Source organism: Echinops telfairi, unplaced genomic scaffold, assembly GCF_000313985.2.
Source record: "Echinops telfairi isolate 266 unplaced genomic scaffold, ASM31398v2 ScPeMD7_18;HRSCAF=68, whole genome shotgun sequence".
NCBI lineage: Eukaryota > Metazoa > Chordata > Mammalia > Afrosoricida > Tenrecidae > Echinops > Echinops telfairi.
Window position 1 is genome coordinate 55,842,115 of NW_022103915.1, and position 9,570 is coordinate 55,851,684.

At 46.1% G+C, this 9,570-nt stretch overlaps 1 protein-coding gene and 1 long non-coding RNA gene across 3 annotated transcripts in view; both read left to right on the forward strand.

The window, feature by feature from the left end:
• Positions 1 to 9,570, forward strand: part of TRIM9 (tripartite motif containing 9) — a 132,748-nt gene that overhangs the window by 112,430 nt on the left and 10,748 nt on the right. The window lies entirely within an intron of this gene.
• The window catches only part of LOC123521413, a 2,831-nt gene continuing 1,577 nt past the window's right edge, over positions 8,317 to 9,570 (forward strand). Inside the window, exon 1 of the long non-coding RNA XR_006679856.1 lies at positions 8,317 to 8,374. This is a non-coding gene — a long non-coding RNA (uncharacterized LOC123521413). The remainder of the gene's footprint in view (positions 8,375 to 9,570) is intronic.

Below are 9,570 nucleotides of genomic sequence, written 5' to 3' on the forward strand. Positions count from 1 at the left end.
GGGGGTCCTGTGGGCCACTCCTGGCTTAAGCACCCACGGACCACTTCCATCGCATGCCCAAAGCCCACACTGGCGAGCGCAGGACGAGCCTTCCTGTGGGCACCTCACAGGAAGAGCCGCTACTCTGCATTACCTCGCCCGTCTCATCTTTGCCCATCCCTCTAGGCTTTGTTAGGCGGCCTGGGGCCACCGAGCCAAGTAAATCCCTCAAGAACTTGCCCGTGCTGGCCCTACCGAAAATGTGTGGGTCATCAAAGACAAGTGATCCATCCAGCTCAGAAGAAGGGCTTGAATTTGATGGCCAGGCATAACCCCTAAGGCGGCTAGCATTTGTATTGTAAGAGCAACACGTGACGTTAAACTTGCGAAGAGGTCTTGGTGGCTGGTGCCAGAGCATTTGCAGACCCCCTGGGTGTGACATCCTTCATAGACATCACCCCCTCTCCACTGGCATGTTCCATAACCCTTCCACCCCCCACCCCCGCAGAGCCCAGGCTGTTGGTTCTGTCCTAGGTCAACAACACGTTAGCTGAAACAAACTGCGGTGGCATGTTTCCCTTACTCACTACGCACCTCATCAGGGGCCAGTCACCCCTAAAACGGTCCACATGGTTAAAAACAAGCACAATGTAGAATCCCACCGGGAGGCTGGCAGGCCTCTGGCTGAGGAAACGGTGCTTTAGGGAGCAGGCAGAAGTCTGGGAGTGATGCCGTTAAAAAAGCCGAATGTGTGAAAGGGAGCATGCCCACCTGACCTATTTCCATTCGGGTACAGCGACACCACAGTTCGAGCCTCTTCCGGAATTATCATTGTGTCCTCTCCTCTCTGGGCTGGCCGGCCAGTTCGAGAGCACGTGACGTGCCGGGCCACAGCCCTCTCTGAGCCCTGCCATTTGCAATGCAGGAGGCGCTCGGTGGGGACAGCCTCATTCCACACGTGGGCCCAAAGCGGTTTGACGGAAGGAAGCATGATGCGCGGTGCCAGGAGACCAGGCAGACACGTTGCAGCCCTGTTGTTGATCTGTGGCCTCAGACGTATGAGAAAACTATTTCTGTTCATAATAGTACATCGTAGAAACCGTGCTTCTCTGCTCCTCTCGGTTTTTAGCACAGCAGCCTGAGCACTGATGTCTCTCCTTTCACCCTGCAGGCGGATGTAGTTTCCCAGTGTCTTTAATTGTTCCTAAGATTGTGGGGTCGAAGTTAATAAATTATAAGAGGGGAAGTACACTCACAGAACTGGGTGTCAGTTTCAAATGAAACTAACGGAGCAAGTCCTCTTCCGACAAAGAAACTGTACCATAGAGATCCATGTCCGCCATGAGTTTTATATATTGTGTACAAATATAAGGTATGTCTCTGGATACAAAAAGCAAATCCTTAACATCGTGTAGATCCGTCTGTTACTGCACAGAAGTGATTTTCTCATAATGAAATAAAGTTCACACACATACTTTCTCCACAACTTTGTTTTGTTCTATTTGTTTCTCCCTCATTCTAAATCATTCCAATGGTGAGACGAGATTTAAGAAGCAAGAAAAACCTTAACGATTCGCTTATTAGAAAATAGCTGATCTGTCGCCAGAGAAAGGTCACAGAACGAAAGAATTAACTCTCTTCTATTATTTAGCAGTCAGGGAGGGGGAGCACGATGAACGGAGCTTTGATACTTTATCCGTGTTGGTCTTGTTTCTACCGTTTGGGGAAGGATTTACTTCGGAGGTTTGGGCTTAGTTTGTTGCCTGGGTGGGGGGGGTGACCTGTTTTAGCTTTCTACTCGAACAGAATGTTTCACTTTCTTAGTGAGAGTCAAAGGGAGAGAGCATTAAATAAACAATCACACTATATGGGGAGACTTCTAAAATTTCATGGGAAAATGGGATTAAAAGGTCACAGAATTTTTCCGACAGACTTTTTGAAGCCCCCTCACGGTGTTGGCGGCAGAGGCTAGGAGGCAATACAGTGTTTGGCACACCTTGCTGGGCAGCCGAGGCTTCCCAGGGAAGGAGGGGAAGGACCCCATGGAGAAGGGGTAGCTGTGTAATGGCAAAAGCTGTATGCAAGACACAGACGTTAAGCACTTGCCTGAATGGGCCATGGAAAGGAAGCCCTTTCACTCATTCATAATCACTGCACACCTTGAGTCTGACTCGCAGTGATGTAACAGGGCAGAGGAGTTCCATGACTGTGTTCTTTACAGAAGTAGACTACCACATTTCCCTCCCATAGCTGGTGAGTTAGAACCACCGACCTCTCAGTTAGCGGCTAACTGCTTACCCATTACATCACCAGGGCTCCTTTATATCTGCCCTCAAAACCACTACATCGAGTCCATTCAGACTTACAATGACCTTCTAGGGCAGAGCAGAACTGCTTCATAGGACTGTGGATCTTTATAGGGGCAGACAGCCTCATCTTTACCCCATGAGCAGCTGGTGGATTTGAACCACTAATCTTGCAGGCTCAACCTACAGTACCGTCAGACCTCCCATCAACCCCAATGGGCCGAGATTTCAAAGTAGGAGAGGCCGTGTGTTAACTACTCTATTGAACTACCCTAGGAATGAAAAGATTCCTCTTTAATGTAGTTTGGAGTTGTGGCCATAATATCGGTTCACCTAAACAAGCCCTCATCATCCCTGAGACCATTAGATATGTGCCTCATGACCTGGGACATGAGCCTTTTCTTTTACACATGCCAGGTCACAAAAGAGCAGCAGTGGCCTTGTTTTATCCAGTAATCAATTCACCTGGCCTGGACCCCACTCCTGTTCCACCACACCTGGCAGTGTGACTTGGATAGGTCGTTTGGCATCTCTGAACTTCAGTTTTCTTGCCTCTAAATTCATGGACTTAGATCAGGTAACTTCTGCATCTTTTCCAATTAGTATCTTCTGATTTTCCTTGATGCTTTGCTCTTCAAGATGACTGCTGAACACTGGGAACTATTTCAGAAATTGCTATGAATCGGCGTTGGATAACCTCTTGCCTCCTCCAAGACTCTTCACGAGCCTGAACCCTTTGCCAGTGACACTGTCAAAGGTATATGGCCCAAGGAAGATAATGTTTTCTATGCCTCCTTCTGCTTTGCTCTTTGTTATTCGGGTCTCCCCCACCCCCCACCCCCAATGTACTTAGTGAGAGGAACACCGATTTCCAGGACAAAAATTCTCCAGGTGCCTAAGTCAAACCTGGCCAAATGTAGGCAAATGTTTGCAAAACCCAGGGAGGAGAGATGCCTTGTTCCTTTTGGCTTTGATAAGATGCATGGTATCCCAGGGAAATTTCTGAATGTTTCCACAGAACCAAAATGGATCCAGAAACCTATTTTTCATTCTGGGGAGTACAGCTTTCAGGTGGCACACGACGGATGAGGCAGTCCCCTGGGATGTATTTAATACGGGAAGGCTTCCTTCCTCCAGTGGAAGCTCCACTGAGATGAGGCTCTAGCCCTGGACACTGGAGTGGAGCACTGATGAGGACATGTGCAGCACTCTGAGGGGTGCAGGGGCTGGTTCACTGCTTCTTTTAAAAGGGGGTTTTCAAAACAGATCTATTCCTCGCTTCTCAACTGCAATTAATGCCAGACTTAAGGACACTTAAAATACCGCCTTTTGCTGAAAATTATGTACCAGTTGGACATCATTGTGATTTGGGCTGCTTATTAGATCATTTAAGGAAATTCATAGATCGTTTTAGGAAATTCAACCCCCTTCTTCAACGCATTCCTTTGTTTCTTCTTAAATCTTCCTAACAAAAGCCAAGCATTTAACAGCTGCTTTATAATTAGACAGAAAGCCATCTATAACACTGCTTGTGTAAATTCTGGGGACGTGTCTTGCTTTATTATGCTCTGAATTGCAACCATCTTGTTGGACTGCTTAACTGGTGACGTTGTACATTACTGGGCTGGGAGACAACCGAGACGTCTACCTGTACACATTGGTGTACAGGAACAACTGTCGGCTTCCTCTTCCTCTTTGACTCTAACGTTCCTCTAACCTGAGATCTAGAAATACCCCTTAAAGACTGCGTTTTAAAATATCTTCAACATATCAAAATGGTTTATAAGGAAGCTTTCGTACTTTGTGCCTGCTGGAATCCACCAAGAAGTTACAGTCATAGCAGTAAAACCCAATCAGTCACATAGAACACAGATTTTCTCTGAATTCTTTTTTCTTATAGTCAGCTCCCCGCCAGCCTCATGTTTCCCAACTGCTCAGTTCTATTGCAATGTCTAGCACCTGGTAGGTAGTTAGTGAGTGTTAGCTAAAAGAACTATGAGTGAGCCAAACAGAAACAAACCACCTACCTAGTTCTTTTCTTCCTAAAACCCAAAAGTCAGTAAATAATTCATGTGGTCCCTAGGTCGGTCTTTTGCTTTGGTTGCTCCTGGTTGCTTCTGCTAACTAGAGGCCTTTGCCATCCTGTAGGCCCTACTCCTGAATCGAGCCCATCCCAAGTGGGAAGGGAACGAAGTCCAAGCACGGGTGACAGGATAATAATGAACTTTGACAGAGTAACTGAAAAGGTTTCTTGACACACCTCAGTTAGGAACACAGTCCTCACCCCAGAGTTACAGAGCTACTGACATGCTGTCCTTCACTCGTCCTCCCTACTAACCTGCTTCCACTGAGCAGAGAACTCTTTGGCTAGGCAGGATCACTGCATGCAAGGAAGCGTGATGGGAAAATTTTTTAAATCTCTCAAGTAGCAGCTTGTCTTCATCTAAGAATCTATACGCTTAAAATTAATAATATTCACCCTGGAAAATAGTCGTGACCTAAACCATAGTCCTGTACCATAACTATTGGGGGGGGGGGGCAAAACATCCCTTCTTCTTAATAGAATATAAAAGATCTGCATCTCCGTAACTGTGTTTCAGAGGGAAAACAAGGAATACACACTTGGGTAGCTGTATCTATGCTCAATGTGAGTTGGTGCAATCTGTCTAAACCAGGGAGGAGGAGGAGGCTGTTCTTGTTATGATCCTATTGCCCTTGGCTCAGGCCGGTCACCATGTCTAGAGGGGCATGACTGGGAGAGTGGAGGATTTGAAAGAGGAAAGGTTGGAAATCGTTTCCATTTAATCCAGAAAATACAAGATGCAAAGCAGATGGGCGACCGTCTTCAAGTATTTGAAGAAGTGGTGATGTGTTCTGCGTGGCCCAAATAGTGAAGCTACCATTGATGAGTGGAGCTCCCACAGAAGTCTATCCAGAGCAGGAGACTGATAACGCCACAAGGCAGAAGGAGATGCTCATGAGTGATGAATTCTCATCACTGAGGACTGTAAGTGGAAGTTTCTCAGATGTTGGGTCCTTTCCTTCCAACACTTGTGCAATCTAGGACAATATCAAATGCCCTGGATGATCTATAGGCAACTGCCCAAACATTTGCTCTATGTACCCATGAGGAAATGTGTACAGGGAAAATAGCTTGTTTAGTCAGACTGAGACCAGGTAAAAGTGTTATCACTCCTGTTATCCATTTTACCACAAACTAGGATTGATTTTACTTATTTATTTTAGGGGTTGCTTAAAGAAAATGGGGTAAGAACCTGGGTTGTTGGGGATGGGTAGGAGAAAACTCCAAGAGAGGGACACCTGGCTGGATAATGTGGACAGGAAATAAACTCGCCTAACTTAAGGGCGTATTACATGAGTGAGAGGAGTCAAGAAAGGGGGCACCATCAGGAAACAAAGGATCCCCATAAAAGGAGAGGCACTAACCACTTCCCTGTCACTTGGTAGCACCATTGTGTTAGTTAACTACTGCCGCTATAAAAGGAAATGCCCCCTCTGCCTTCCCCCCCTTGCACTGTAAATGGCTTTCACAAACAGAATTTTATTCTCTCGAGGTTTAGGAGGCTAGAAGTCTGAAATCAGGGACCTGCTCTAGGGAAAGGCTTTCTCTCTCCGATGGTTCTGAAGGAAGGTCTTTGTGTCTTCTGAGCATCTGCTCCCGCTGATCTTCACGTGGCTTGGCACCTCCCTGCTCATTTAATCTCTATTACAGCACCAAGGAATAGGGCTCAGGATACAGCCTACACTACTCCTGCCGCATTAGCATGATGGAATGAGAACCTCAGACATAGAGGTTAAGATTTACCACACATAATTGGGGGGTGGGGGACATCCTAAAATCTATAACAGTCATAAATAACTGTAGCTGCCCTCAGAGCCCACCCTGCAAAGTGATGCCATCCCTGGCTATAAATTCTTCTCTCTGGTGCTGATAATAGGAAATGGTGAGTACCTTTCATGTTGGGATTGTACATTCCTCAAGGGCTAGAGTAAGTCCTATCTCCTCCTCCAGTGCTTTCTACCTGCTTGGGGATTCCAACCCCTCCGAAACGCATCTTACTGTAGATGTTCTTTCCCTTCATTTGTAAAGCAACGTGCATTTGACTTCATTATTACTGCCAGGTTAAAAATACGTTTCCAAGAAAATTGTTGTTGATTAAATACATATATTATATATATATTACTGACATGTAAATATCGGTGTAAATGCCTTTTCCCACTAAAAGAAACTCACATAGTTTGTGATGCTGAGCTGTTGTATTTCAAATATTTCCATTAAATCAAAAGGCTGTTTTCCACCTTAATAATTATAACATGTCATTTCTGAACAAAGAAACTATCAGATCCATGTCAAGTCATTAAGACTACATGATGTTAAAATAGAAGAAAATATGAATGTAATTTTGTTGGGAACACAGACTTTCAGTTCCATAAATGGTCATTCCTTTTCTCTAATATATGTTTTATGATTTTCTTTTAAAAAAACCTAAGAATGCATCTAACTCTGAACAACTAACAGTAATATTATTAGTTCAGATGTGAAAAGGAGACTGACTCTCAGCAGTAGTAAATGAGAACCTGCCAGTGCTTTTGTTTTGAGCACATAAATAGGATCGTGTTCCAGAACATGCACTCCAGGTATGTTTGCTCAGGTACACAGAGACCAACGTTTTGACCAAATAAAGGTGTGTTCAACAAAGAGTGGCAGAGTAACCAGAAAAGTATTCCCAGAGAAAACCTCCCACAGCACCAAAACAAAATTATTTTTCCAATGGGAAGAAAGCTCCTTTGTGGTTTTAGTCATGGCATGTTCCCATCAGGCCAACTGGATTTCCTAAAGGATGGTTTCTATTAAGCTGCGTTTGAAGAAGATACCACTTGGTGATGTGCTGATCCATCTCTGGCCAGACCACGGAATCAGCTGCTGCTTATGCCACCGAAAGGAGTGCTTCTATAGTTCTGAGAGACTAACTCATACACTCCTCTAATGCCCAAGCAAGTTCAAGGGGGAATTGAACATGAGATGGAGAGTCATGCCAAATCTGGCCATCTGAAAATACACAGGGGTGTGTGTGTGTGTGTGTGTGTGTGTGTGTGTGTGTGTGTGTGTGCCACTGATGCACCTCCCACTGCCCAGGTCTGTTTACCATTAGAGAACCAGAGAGATTCAGGGGAACTCCCTGGAGTCTGATCATAGTTCAGAAATAAAGGTCAGACTCCTTCCCTGTCTACCTTAAACTATCTTCCATTTCCACTCCTGTTTAAAGATCAAGTCTGGAGGAGCTCATGCTTACGTGGAGAGCACATGTTTTGAGAATGATGAGGGCAATGACTGTACAAATGTGTTGATGTATGTATGGATTGTGATAGGAGTTGTATGTGCCCCTAATAAAATGATTTTACAAAAACAAAAACAAAAGATCAAGTCTTAGGGTGCTAGTCTTACCTATTTAGAAACAGGGAAATATGTGATGAAGGCAAGAAATGGGACGCTGTGGAAGGGCAAAGGGCTTGTCACAGTCGGCACCTCCCCAGCAGACACTCTCTCGGTTGTGCATGGGGCTCTTTTCCAGGGTCACTGAAGGGATTAAGGTATTAATCTCATGGTCATCAATGAGTAACATTTTATTTCCAAAATTTCTAAATTCACTCAAAATATTGACTTCGGTAAAAGGGAGCCTTTCAAAATATTTTACTACCACTTCAAAACTGGGGGAAATGATGGTTGTGGGTTCTTCTGGCCTGCTGGGAAGGCCCACCCCAGCCTGGTGGGGTGGATGGTGCTTGGTGTGGACGCCCTGTTCCGGCTGGTCTTGGGGAACAGGCCGCGGGAAGGTAGCAGATGTCTGATCTCTAGTGTGCATTGATCTTGCATTTAGACACAGATTCAGAAGAACAGACCCTCCCTTTTCCAGTGCCTTCGGAAAGATTGCCGCTGCGTAGAATGAGTCCTTTCTCCTCCACCCTTAATCTACAACCCAGCTTCCCCGGGCGATCCTACTTTGATTTCCGGTCCTCGCCCCACCAGATGAGCTTGCATTCCTCTTTGCAGTCTCTCAATGCACCGGGTGAGCCGAGCTCGTCTGCCTTTGCTCCTTCCTCTCTGTGCCTGGACGGCATCTCTGAAATCCGTGTTTTGTTCTTGCCATCCGTGTGCGGTGGGGTGGGGGGGGTCTCTGTGTCTGGGGCCTGCTTCTGGGGCCGGTGGGGCTTTGTGCGTCCTTGTTTCCGTGGTGTCCCGCCCCGCCCTTGAGCTGTTCGGTGGCATTGGAAAGTGACGAGCGAAGTTGTTCTTTTTGCACAAGCTGATCCCACCATGGATCCCCCCACTTTGTCATCCCATGCAGTGGCATAGCACGGCACGGGCACGGGCACGGGCACGGGCTTGGCAGGTGGGCAACCCTGCTGTATCCAGGAAGCCAGCGCGCCTGGGTGGCTGCATCCACCCGGGAGTGGTCTGATTAAACATAGACTCAAGAGATCTTTCCCGAACACAAAAATCAAAGCGGAAACGCGCCAATAGCAGAAGGCAGCCTGCAAAGCAGGCAAAGCAGAGAGCCAAAAGCGAACGCATTTTTTCCCTGCAAAAGCCTGCGCTCACTGGGAGGACGGTGGGTGGCGCTCGAGGCCGAGTCTCGCCCAGCCTGGTCGGCCGCTCCCACTCGCCCGCAGCTGCGCCCAGCCGCACCGGGTGCAGGGCTGTGGGCCGATGTCACGAAAGCTAGGCCATGCTACTTGGCATGACTTCTGTCTAGCTCACAGAATCATGAAATAGCTAAGACGCAGGCGTATTGGATCTCTTCAGGACTATCTTGTAATCATGGATACACATTTTACATTTCCAAAGGTTTCTTTTGACGTCTTTATTTATGTTTTATTCGTTTTCGCTCATCCTACATCCTTGAATGAAGGAGGCCACAGCATGACGGTGCAAAAAGGATGCAGGAACTTCAAGCTCTCTTGAAAATGACGTTTTTCTTTGTGTTTTTCTGTTCCTTCTTGTTTTTTTCTGTGCACTGCTGGCTTTCCAACATGCCTTGTTCGGGAACTTTCTCACTTGTGTTTACTGTACTAAAAGATTGTTACAGTCTTTGTAATGTATATTGTCTCAAGAATAAAATGAAATGTGGGATTGGGGATGTCTACCGGGTGTAAATATTTATCAGCCCTGTTGCAGCTGTATCGTTGAACCTTAAATGTATGATGTTGTGCTTCAAGTAGTGTAAAAAAATATTTTTTTGCAATATATGTTTGAAAAAGATTC